The 10,318-nt window shown below is 35.6% G+C and overlaps 1 long non-coding RNA gene across 1 annotated transcript; it reads left to right on the forward strand.

The window, feature by feature from the left end:
* The first annotated feature begins 3,021 nt into the window (after positions 1 to 3,021).
* Positions 3,022 to 3,554, forward strand: LOC127135004 (uncharacterized). Its single transcript, XR_007808400.1, has 3 exons — positions 3,022 to 3,151; positions 3,243 to 3,316; positions 3,424 to 3,554. It is a non-coding gene; the product is annotated as an uncharacterized LOC127135004 (long non-coding RNA).
* Positions 3,555 to 10,318: the final 6,764 nt, after the last annotated feature.

Raw genomic sequence — 10,318 nt, forward strand, 5'->3', positions numbered from 1 at the left:
TTCGTAGTGAAACCGATTCAAGACACTTGACCTGGCATGCAGATGAAAGAATTATAGATGGAAAGTATCGACATCCGGCAGATTCACCACAGTGGTTGAAAATTGATAATGATTATCCTGAATTTGGAGAAGAATCAAGAAACCTTCGCTTGGCATTATCTACTGATGGAATGAACCCATACGGTATCCAGAGTATCTCACACAGTACATGGCCTGTGATTATTATGATTTATAACCTACCTCCATGGCTATGTATGAAGCGTAAGTACATGATGTTGTCTATGTTGATTTCTGGACCTAAACAACCAGGGAATGACATAGACGTGTACTTGAAGCCCTTAATCGAAGATTTAAAGATTTTGTGGGAGACCGGTGTGGAGGTTTATGATGGATATAGGAAAGAAAGTTTCAACTTGAGGGCGATGTTGTTTGGCACAATTAATGATTTTCCAGCATACGGAAATCTATCAGGGTATAGCATAAAAGGTCAATGTGCGTGTCCTGTTTGTGAAGATAAAACAGATTGGAAGCGCTTGGAGTTTGGTCAGAAGAATGTCTTTCTCGGTCATCGGAGATTCTTAAATTCAAATCATCACTACCGTGGATGGAGAAAGGCGTTCAATGGAGAGACAGAAGGCAGAGCTCCACCTATATTGACGGGTGATCAAATTTTTGAAAAGGTGAAAGATTTGGATACTCAGTTTGGCAAGCCTTTTGCCCACACACTTGTCAAAAGTGGGTGGAAGAAGAGGTCAGTTTTTTTTGAATTGCCGTATTGGAAGTCCTTGTATGTGAGACATTTTCTTGATGTTATGCATATTGAAAAAATGTATTTGAAAGTGTTATTGGCACGTTACTCAATATACAAGGAAAGTCTAAGGATGGCCTTAAGGCAAGAAAGGACTTGATAGCGATGGGAATAAGAACTGAATTAGGACCCTTGAAGAAAGGAAAACGAACATATCTACCGCCTGCTGCTTATACTCTATCTAGAAAGGAGAAAAAACATTGTGTAAGTTTCTAAGTGAAGTTAAAGTTCCAGAAGGGTACTCTTCAGATATTAGAAGACTTGTGTCTATGAAAGACCTCAAGTTAAAGAGTTTAAAGACCCATGATTGCCATGTTATAATGGAACATTTTCTCCCAATAGGTATACGTTCTATTCTTCCAGAAAAAGTAAGAAGCTCTATAACTAAGTTATGTTCTTTCTTCAAGTCAATTTGCAGTAAGGTGATCAATCCTGCGATCTTACCAATGTTGCAAAAAGAAATCGTTATTAGTTTGTGTGAGCTTGAAATGTTTTTTCCTCCATCATTTTTTGACATAATGGTACATCTAGTTGTTCATCTTGTGAAAGAGACACAATTGTGTGGACCAGCTTATATGAGATGGATGTACCCTGTTGAACGTTATATGAAAATATTAAAAGGGTACGTGAAGAACCGAAGTCGACCAGAAGGTTGTATGGTTGAAAGATACATTGTTGAAGAAGCGATTGAGTTTTGTACTGAATATTTGTCTAATGTTCAGTCAATCGGACTCCCCAAGTCTCAGCTTGTCGAAAAGAAAGAAGGAAAAAATCTAATTGGAAATAAAATTGTGGCAGTATCAAGGGTCGAACGGGATCAAGTGCATTTGTATGTTCTGCACAATGAGAATGAGGTTGAGCCGTATGTTGAAATTCACAAGGATGTTCTCCGAGGTTTAAATCCCAATAGAAATGAAAATTGGATAGTACGAGAGCACAATCGATGTTTTATACCTTGGTTTAAGGATCATATTTATTCAAAGTATTATTCAGATCCCGCTTCAATAACAGAAAGGTTGAGATGCTTAGCATATGGTCCAAGTTTCCATGTTTTTTCTTATAGCGCATACGCGATTAATGGATACACATTTTATACCAAAGAACAAGATGATAAAAGTACTATGCAGAATAGTGGTGTCACCGTGGTAGCTGAAGCAATGCACATATCAAGTGTGAAGGACTTAAACCCCAAATTTGCAAATCTGTCGTATTTTGGTGTTATCGAGCGCATTTGGGTGTTTGATTATGAGAAGTTTCAGATTCCTATATTTGGTTGCAAGTGGGTTGAAAATAATAACGGCATTCGAATGGATAAGTCAGGATTTTTGCAAGTGGATCTTAATAGGGTGGGATACAAAGATGAGTCTTTTATTCTAGCCTCTCAAGCTAGACAAGTGTTCTATGTCAATGATCCGAAAAGTACGAAATGGTCTATAGTTCTTTTTTCCAACAAAGTAATTGATGAAAACACTGGAGATCAAGGTGATATTGATGTTGAGATTGAATCGTTTACCAGAAATGATCAAGATGAGAATATTATATCAAATGATTCATATATTAGAAATGATCATAATGAGGGTATTTGGATCAATCCAACCGTCCGTGTTGTTAAGAGACATGTAGAACATATTCCAACCAAGAAAAGAAAGAGAACTTAGTGAAAAAGGTACAGGTCAAATGATTTTAATTGTTTTCTTTATTACAGGTAAAATGACTTTTATGATTTTAATTGTTTTTACATTTGTCATCTGATTTTAATTGTTTTCTTTTTTACAGGTAAAATGATGATGCTGGATATTTGTTTAGATGGAGATGCTCTATTGTCGTCAAGCCTCATTCGCGTAGATGATGATGCTGGATATTTGAAAGTATCCCTCTACGACAATGGAACATGTCCATCTAAACATATATCAATTCTATCTTCAAAAGATAAGGGTTCAATGTTGGCAAGTTACATTGGTTTCCTTGTTCGACAACATATTCCGATTACATGTGATAATTGGAGAAGTCCGGACTTGAAGGTTGGCAAAGAAAAAATATGGTCGGAGATACAGGTACTTACCATATATTGTTATATGTTTTTTGTTGCATCAACTTTGCAGCCCTGTATTGTAGGCAGAATTTAGGACTTCTCAAAGTTGATTTCTTGTTACTTTGTCGTTCATAAAATACACCACTAAATTCTCTGCGTTTAATTTTTAATTTTTTTTCATCAGGCTTGTGTCTCAATAGAGGATGGGTATCTACCTAAAGTTACTTTTGTAGTGGTCCAAAAGAGACATCACACCCGTCTCTTTCCTGTCAACCCCAAAGAGACCGATAGAAGTGGAAATATTATGCCAGGTTTTTTCAATATATTTCTCAACGCAGCTGGTATATATTATCATTTGAATTTATCACGTTTTGCTGATTTTGTTGTTCTAAATTGTCAAAGGAACCGTGGTAGACACCAGCGTTTGTCACCCTAGGGAATTTGATTTTTACCTTAACAGCCATGCAGGAATTCAGGTAATATTAGCTATGTCATTTAACTTTATGCCATTGTTTACTATTTGTTGCTCAATCGCCTTTTGACAGTTCTGTGTTATTTGCATTTGGACGTGTTCTTTTTGCAGGGGACTACTTATGCTGCCATTTGTTGTTTTGGTTGAGCCTTATTTTGTATGGATGTGCGATAGAACTACTAGACAGCTTTTGGATATACAGAACATGTTTGCCACCATGGGTGGATGGGCGTTTTTGTTTAGTATTGGTTAGAACTACTAGACAGCTTTTGGATATAGTGGTCACTGGGTGTTGGTTGCTATGTTTTATTCTCTTAATTGTAGTACTTTGAGAATATGTTGTTGTATATTGTTGATCAAAGAATCATATATTAATGTTGTATATATGGAGGATTAATGTTGTATATAAATGGATTCATGTTGTATATGTCAATGGATTAATGGTGTATAACATTGGATTAAAGGATGAAATCAATATGAATTTTACACTTTTGCAGCATGCGAACAGGTTACCAATTAAATATATATCCACTATTTTTCAAACAATTTTTTTTAAAATAACTAACACTTTAGAGGGCGCTTTGTCCAGAAAGCGCCCTCTAAACACTTTACATTGACAACTTTAGAGGGCGCTTTTTCCTGAAAGCGCCCTCTAAACACTTTACATTGACAACTTTAGAGGGCGCTTTTTCCTGAAAGCGCCCTCTAAACACTTTACAATGACAACTTTAGAGGGCGCTTCTTCCAGAAAGCGCCCTCTAAACACTTTACACTGACAACTTTAGAGGGCGCTTTTTCCAGAAAGCGCCCTCTAAGGTGTCCCTTTATGGACCACTCCAGAGGGCGCTTTTTTCTTAAAGCGCACTATAATGTGGCCACTTTAGACAGCGCTTTCTCCAGGAGAACAAAGCGCTGTCTTTACCTATGCCAGCGCCAGATTAGAGGGCGCTTAAAAGCGCTGTTATAGGCCAAAATAAGCGCCCTCTTTTCCCTTATTTGGCGTAGTGATTATGAATATCTTTGGGTACGAGATGAATGACCCAGTTGCTCATTGTATTCACCTTTACTCATAGACTTTATTATGGTTCATATCCAATGACTTCTAAGTCTTCTTCATCTTTCATTACCATATGTCATTTATCTTGCATCAATATCTTGTTGTCTTTGTTCCATTCATAGTGGGACGAACTATGGAGCTATGAATTTCTCATTGCATAGTGAGAATATGTAGTCACGGGGATTCAAATTCTCCGCGAGCTATCATATTTATAATTATTCATCAATTAATACCACCATTTTGAGATCAAAATGCTTTATCCATTTGGATTCCATGCACATCCTTTTAGGACAATTAATCGGAGTCCACCTTGTGAACCAAGAGATGTTTGTTTGTTCGACAAACACTTCATTCCTTTGTTTTTGGATATTCCAATACAGTGACACCATGCCTTATGCCCCTCACTTGTTCGTTTACCTTTACTCTTTGGTTTAGAGTTTATTCCTTCATGGATTTAATATACAATTTTCTTTGGTTTCAAATTGTTTGTTCCCTACAGTGATATATTGTTCCTTGTACCAAACATCATTTTCCCTTGGGTTCCATACTTATCCTTTTAGTACAATTTAATCGGTGTCTAGCTTGTGAACTCAGAGATGTTTGTCTCATCAATAAACACCTAATTCCCTTGTTTTTGGTCATGACAATACAATGGTATGATTCCTATTCCCCATACATCTTAGTATGTACCTCCTTTACTCTTTGGTTTAAAGTTCATTTGCCTTTATGGTTTCCCATGCTACCATTCATTTGGTGCAAGTCATACTTTTCATCACTTCAATCTCATTTTCTTTGTTTTCGTGGTTCTATGAAATACAGAACTCTGATTTTTTCATTGCACGATGAGAATACTAGCTATAAGGCTTCAAACCCTTGGTGAGCATAATTATTCTTTCTTCTGCCTTAGGGAACCATCCATGTCTTCCATGATTCTTCATCTATATTCAATCATAACCATTCACCTCAATGACATATTGTCTCTTTGGAGCCAAGTACAATTTTCTTTGGAATTTGATATATACCATTTTAGGAAAACTATCCACTATTGTACCGAGAGTTATTTGGCTTATTGCCAAACATTTAATTCTTTGTTTTCGGCCCTTCAAATCCATTGATACCATGCCTTAGGCCCCTCACTTGTTGGTCCGTGCCACTTTTACTTTATGGTTTCAAATACCAGTTACCTTATGGATTCCAATATACCCTTACTTTTGGTTCCAAATCATACCGCTTCAGTCACTTTTACCAAATCCCTCATTTCTTTGACTTTGGTTACTTTTCACTATCACTCTATTCATCTCCATGATTCACTATTCACTACATACATTCAATATCTTCTATATTCATTCACTCCATGTGATATACTGTTATCTTTGAGCCAAATACACTATCCCTTTGAGCTCCATTCAGTGTCTTCTTTTGAACCAATAGCTAATTGGCTTATTGCCAGACACTTAATTCTCTTTGTTTCGGTGATTCCAACACATGGATACCATGCCTTAGGCCCCTCACTTGTTGGTTAATGCCAGTTTTACTCTTGGGTTTAGATTTAATCACCTTGTTTGAGTAAAACAATATAATCCTTTGAATCAGACCATACCGTCATCACTCTTTCTTTCATCTCCCACCATTAGTTCCATGAACTACGAAGCTCTGAATTCCTTATTGCACTATAAGGATACATAGGCATGAGGTCCCTAATCCTCTCCGAGCACTCTATATATTCCATTATTATTAATGATTATCCAAGAAATGTCGGGATAGGTGTTTCTTTTCATGGTATAGGTATATCTTCACAAGACATTCTCAAAAAAACCAAAAAAGGAATTGATCAGCCTAAATCAGTGGGACATGAGAAAGAAAAATATTACGATTGTGAAAAGGAGAAGGTTGAAAGTCCAACTGCAGTGGACGATCTTCTTTTGACTTGGAAAATATTCAATGGTCATCAAATCAAAAATCTTCTTGGATACATTATTAATCACACTTTCAAGTACTTTGACACTGAGAAAAATAGTAAGATCATTGTTGTCTAAAGGTTTATGGCATGTTTTTCATTTATTCTAACATTCATTCAAAAGTTCCTTGTGGAATGCTATGTGCATCTTCCATCCTTTGTACAGTGAGGTGATATCTTTTCAACTTTCGCTTTGTATGGAAGTTCTCTCTTTTACCTGTTTATTTTTCAAAGGTATATGATTATTTGTGTGTATGATATACGTTATGAATGCTTACTTATGAAGAGTGAGTTTGAGATGAGCCACACAGGGAGTTGAATTACTTCCTAGTTCTTCAAAAAGCAACTCAACAAAGGGACATTCATTTGTCAAACCAAATATTGCAATGACTTGCTAAAGAGATTTGACATGAAAGATGCAAAATCGATTGACACTTTGATGCCTACAAATGGAAATTTTGAAATGGTAAGGATGTGGATTTTAATAAGTATATAGGTATAATTGGTTCTCTTATATATCTCACTACATCTAGGTCAGACATTATGTTTAGCGTTTGTATATGTGTACGTTATCAATCGGCTCCTAAGGAATCACATTTAAAAAACGTTAAATGCATTATTAGGTATCTTCATGGTACTTCTAAGTATGGTCTTTGGTATTCCAAGGGAAGTGAAAGTAATTTGGTTGGTTATACCGATTCGGGGTTTTCCCGATTGCAAATCAGATAGGAAGAGTACTAGTGGAAATTGCCACATGTTTTCAAATTCCTCAGTAAGTTGGCATAGCAAGAAACAGGTTTATGTTGCTTTTTCAACTACAGAGGCATAATACGTAGCGATCGGTAGTTGTTGTGCTCAAATTTTGTGGCTTAAACAACAACTACTTGATATTGATATTAAACTGCAATGTATTCATATTATGTGCGATAACACTAGTGCTATTAATCTAACAAAAAATTGGTGTTACATTCTCGACAGCACTAGTGCTATCATCTGCATATTCATGGCATATTCATCCATGTGCATTATTGATTCAGAGGACGGTGTTTATGGTTCAAGCGTTGGATAACTCCTACTAGGGTGTTCTTAAAAACCTAACTTATGGTACTTTGGATGTTACACTTACTTTCGGTCTGAGTTACTTGTGGATCAGGTTAACTGCAACATGGAAATGGATCTGGTAATGAACTGCAAGCGGGATTAACTAATCTCTTGTGGAGTTGGTTGTTCGATATGGATTCGAGAAAAGGCTTTGCAAATCAGAGTCAAGTCAAGCAATTCATTATTTCATACAAGTTCCCCTCAAATACAAATTCAGATGTTCAATACAAGACATGGTAGAAAGTTATTTCTCTTTACAAAAACACCCCAGTCCGTTACAAAAAGAGTCATAGAAAACCAAATTACATATATTTACATCATTTGAACCACATTTGACTTTTGACTTTTTGATCAAATGTTTGACCAAAGTCAACTGACCATACTATACTCCATCTGTTTCATTTCTCCATGAGTTCTTAATGTTCAAGCTTTTGCACTATGTTAGAGTGTTATTCAACACCACATCACGAGTCAGACTTGCAAAAACATATCAGAAAACATGCACAATGAGTCGTGGTCCCAATATGCCACAAAATAGTGAAAAGGAGAAAAAACACTTTTTTCATGCATGTAATCGGTTACACAAAATTAGGTAATTGGTTACACCTGTATTTTCAATACTTTCAACATCCCAGAAACACACGTTTTCATGTGTGTAACCGGTTACTCAAAATCAGGTAACCGATTACACATGCATAAATCAACATTTTTACACTAGTTTTCAGGTGTGTAACCGGTTATGCAAAATCAGGTAATCAGTTATACATGCAAAAATCAGAATTTTTACACTAGTTTTCAGGTGTGTAACTGGTTACACAAAATCAGGTAACCGGTTACACCTGGGACGACAATAAAAAATACTGCATTTTTCAGCATTGTAGAATTTTGTTTTCACTCCCAAACCAAGTCCAACACACCTTGCAATTTGTATTTAATTTTGCAGCAACATTACACTACACTCACTCACTCCCAACCACACTTCAAGTCATCAAAAATCCAATAATTGAGCTACTCTAACATCCCCAAACTGTCATAATAGTTCCACTAACAACTCCAACTAACTTTAACAGAAAATCTAACACCATTAACTTCACAACTAGATTATTCATTGGATCCTCTAACATTAACCGCTTCTCTAACTTCCAACCGCCATTTCCCAAAAAATGTGACCGAAACAATTGGAATTTGCATCTATATAAACTCATCACTCTCATTGAAATCAGAAGCTAGTTATCAACAAAATCAGAACCTAATCATTCTCTCAAATTACTCATTGCAAATTCAACTTTCACTCTCTAACTTAATCTTCTCCAATTCCACAGCCTACATTAAAGCTCTATCACCATTGGAGCAAGCTTCACATTTAAGCTTGTTATCAATTTAGCTAAATCTCCTACATCCTACATTACTCTCTTAATTGCAAAAACCAACGTCAAGGACAACAATCAAATTCAGAATTTTTCAGAGCCAAACCATTGAAGAGCATAAGTAGAAGATCTAAGAAGCATACATTTATCTTCTTCATTTTCATCACCTTCAAACTTCAGCAAGTTACGAGAAAAACCTCCATCTTGCAGGTCATCAATTTTTATCCATCTTTGTTTGCTGAATTTTTGATACCACAATGTACTTGTACATTGGAGAATCACAGCCTCAAGGCTTGGTTGGTGGCTTGATTCTCCTCCATCTCTATTTAATTTTTGTTTTTGTACTTAGGGTTCCTAGCTCTTTTGCTCCAATTTTGAGAATTGGTTAACTATTGGTTAGAATAGATGAGAGATTAGAATAGAGGAGGTTGAGAGGAGTAGAAAAGTGATTATTTTTCTTGATTCTGGCCAACTCCTCCGCCTCTGGCGCGGTGGGTATGAAGCTCCCGTGGTGGTTGCTTTTTAACATGAAAATTGAACATGATGTGTAAAGATATTGATGAAGCATGTTTCTGAATTTTTCCTCTCATCCCTTGCAAATTCAGTTGGCTTAGGCCATTAACCCCAATATTTTGCTTTCCATACATCTGTTTTTCTAGATGCTATCCATGTTGAATCCAACAAAAACACTTTGTGTTTGGGCCTTTTCTGTTAGACTCAAAGCCACAATTTCCAGGCTGCACACCCCATGGGTTATGCACTCCTGCAGATTTAATTGTTTTTACTCTATTATTTATTTTATACAATTTATTTATCAATTATTGATATTTTTTTTAATTCATGAACATGCATGTGTTAATTCATGCAAATTCATAATAAATTCACGCTTTGTGGTTAATTAGCATATTTTCTCTTACGAAATTTAATTGAATTAATTCTCCATTAATTCAATTCATTCCCATGTTAACTCATGACAAATACACATGAAAAATTACTAGGATAGATTTTTACTTGAGACTTTAATTTTTCAATTAAAAGATCATTAGAAATTAATTCTTTCACTCTTGATGGCATGCATGAATTATTGTTGCATGAATGATTTTTTTCTTTAATAATTCTTTTACGTATGGGTAATAATTGAATGTGTTTATTTTAATGCATTGTTCTAATTTGTTTTAATCCGTACTAACCCCACTTGCTTGTGTGTTCACATGAACCATTGAGATTTCAAGTTCAATCCAAGATGCTTTCCTATCATGATCTTTAATCATCATTTGACTTATATCGTTTGAGGATACCATGCCACTTAATTGTTTTAGGCATGATGCTTGGATTGTAACTTTATGGTTTTCATTCCTTAACTTTTGTTTTGTATGGTTCCATCCCCCATTGTGGGTCATATGTCTCTCCTCCCCATGAAAGTTTAATAGCTTAAATTATCACTTTTTATTGCTTTCCATGCATGCTAACTAAAAAAAGATAAAATAAAACGATAAAAATACAATTTTCAAAAATATAAAAAGC

This window comes from Lathyrus oleraceus, chromosome 1, assembly GCF_024323335.1.
Source record: "Lathyrus oleraceus cultivar Zhongwan6 chromosome 1, CAAS_Psat_ZW6_1.0, whole genome shotgun sequence".
Classification (NCBI taxonomy): domain Eukaryota; kingdom Viridiplantae; phylum Streptophyta; class Magnoliopsida; order Fabales; family Fabaceae; genus Lathyrus; species Lathyrus oleraceus.